Below are 2,753 nucleotides of genomic sequence, written 5' to 3' on the forward strand. Positions count from 1 at the left end.
CACACGTTATACAAAGATATCTAAAATGTTCCAACCAAGAAATGAACCCAAAATTGGTTGCTCACTGCCTGTGCTCGTCTAATTGAAGGAGGCATCCCCTGTCAAAGCTGTTGTAGGTATCGTTTCATAAGTGATAAAGACAAAATGCTTGTTTAAAGATTTATATGACTAGTTCCTAAAGAATAGTGTCTGTCAACATGTTTCCATTATTTGAAGTGTAATTCAGAGAAATTAGACTTTAAAAACTCATGAGAGATTCCACCCCCTTTCAAATCAGATCAACCATGTTTATTGAAACTACAAACCTACTTTACTAGATGACTGAGATTGTGCTCACCCGAAGAGGAAGTAAGACGCAACAGAGAAACTACTCTGAAAGAAACGTAGTTCACAAAGCACTTTAGTTCTCCTAACAAATGGGCACCCAGATAGCTTTATACTTAAGTTCCACATAAAAATTACTGTGGAGGGTATTTGTAGCCAAAAAGACCCTTTCTAAAACAGGTACAGTATAGCAGTTTGTATGTAAACTTAAATGTTGCAGTTATATTACTGCTAATTAAAGAAATGTCAACATGAACTGTGGAGTTGTCCAACAGAATACAGCTTAAGAAATACAAGTACATAACAACAGGCAATTTCACTTTTATGTAAACACTTGGAAGGAAATCTATTCTCAGGCCTAATCCATTTTCCATTTCACTTTTCTGTGGGCGTTCCTTCATCTAGCACTGAAGCAAAGTTCCAACCCAGGTGGGCAGGTTTCTCGCAGATGTACCTGTTGGTAGAATAAGGTAATGTTTTCATATTTTTTCTGCTGAGGAAATCATTTTGAACTGGAAACCGTGGTTGACTTCTAACCCGTTGCCTAAAGTGATAATAACAATGATTCAACTTTCTGTAGCACAAGGAAAATGTGTACAGACACCACCCTACTTACGAACATTCAGCTTACAAACATTCAGAGAGATAAACAAACGGGATGGCAAATTCAAATTGTGTTCAGAGCACTCCCCTTTGCCACCCGTAAGTTCATACGTTCTGCGCACCTTTTCTTTAAAATACAGTATTGTATGAACAGCAAATTTTGTTTTGTGATGAAAAGACGCACAGTACTGTATTGAATTTATATCATACTGTACTTAAATAGGCGTGAAGAGTACAGTAACCACCTTGCAAACAATTCAACATACAAACAGCCATCAGGAACGTAACTCATTTGTAAGTGGGGTGGTGTCTGTATTCAGATCAATGTAAAGTATTCCTGAGAAAGTAACTACGGAATAGATTCACACCACAGGCTATTATAGACTTTGTTTTTTGGAGTTAGTTGAAGTGGGCTATCCATGTCTAATAACAATTCTTTTCTGTTGAAGTGGTTTTACAGGATTCCTTACCTGAACTTCGTGTCACAGCCAATATCATTGAGACCATCATTAGAAGAGCGGTAATGGACAGTCTTCTCCTCCATTATAGTTGTTGGGCTGACCTTTACGCCACCTGGTGGGAGTAAGATAATCTTTACTGAGAAACAGGGAAGAGAGGTCGTAGTCACTCACTCATTTACCCTGTAGGGAGTTAGTGCCGTCAGAGCACCTCATGTGGTGCACTGTAGGCATTACTTAAGGTTCTTCTGTACAGCATCCCTTCCTAAAGCCCCTAGCTGCTATAACCTCTATCATTCCTTTTACTGTACCTCCATTCATAATCTCTTTCTTTCTTCTTACTTTCTACCCTCTCCTAACAATTGTTTCACAGTGCAACTGCGAGGTTTTCCTCCTGTTATACCTTTCAAATGTTTTGACTGTCAATCTTCTGTTTCATAACTGAATGACCTCAGAGGTCCCAGTGCTTGGCCGTTGGCCTTTGTTCTATTTTATTCTAAGTTTTTAAGCATTCTGTTTTCTGATTTAGGTATCTATCTCATTGATCATGAATAACTATAGCTACAACTTCAGATCTTACCATGATTCAACGATTTGATGAACAGTGCCATCTGCAACCCATCTGTAGGTCCCTTCTTCTTGGATGTCACTCAGTCCTATGTAGGTGTGGTGACCTTTTGCAAGATCTGCAAAGAGAATAACTGATTAGATTGAATGGGAAAATATAATTCTCCAGCTTTGTCTCATAGGCCATTTTTTGAAATAAAAGTTATATCAGCTGTCTAGAAATTCTATGGAAACAGATGACAGGTGAACTTGTTCAAAGTTTATGATATATAATCTAGCTTTGCTCTTCTGTAACTCATTTTGAGAGATAGATCGTCAAGTAAACGCTATTGTTTTGGGGGTACCAGCTGGTACCAGTAAAAGAAATAACAGCCCTTATGTTAGCTTAGTCCTCTAAGGGCTTACTGGTACATACCAGCAACTTCCTATTAAAGTGTATTGTGTTCAGTAATATCAAATGCTTTAAAGATCAAAATCTTTGACTAGGTCTATTTGAGCTTAGAACAGTGACTTCTCTGTTTGATTAAGCAAACTTGATGGCACTATTGTAGTGGCTTCCTTACATTTAAACTCACGATTACTTTTACTCACTACGGAGGAAACTGTACTCGTCGTCATGATTGATTTTGACCAAGTCAGAATTCAAGGCTATGCACTTCTGACGGCTCTCTTCCCAAGTGCTGGCGTCTTTACCGAAGAAGTAACAGGAGGATCTCAGCTTAAACCAACCCCCCTCACAGACAAGATGATCTGTAAGTTAAATAAAGATACTTTTATAACAATGTTGAATGTTCTTGTCGT

The 2,753-nt window shown here is 38.2% G+C and overlaps 1 pseudogene; it reads right to left on the minus strand.

The window, feature by feature from the left end:
• Nucleotides 1-555: 555 nt before the first annotated feature.
• LOC136853132 (perlucin-like protein) overlaps nt 556-2,753 on the minus strand; it is a 4,446-nt pseudogene continuing 2,248 nt past the window's right edge.

The sequence above is a fragment of the Macrobrachium rosenbergii genome, chromosome 26 (assembly GCF_040412425.1).
Source record: "Macrobrachium rosenbergii isolate ZJJX-2024 chromosome 26, ASM4041242v1, whole genome shotgun sequence".
NCBI classification, from domain to species: Eukaryota; Metazoa; Arthropoda; class Malacostraca; order Decapoda; family Palaemonidae; genus Macrobrachium; species Macrobrachium rosenbergii.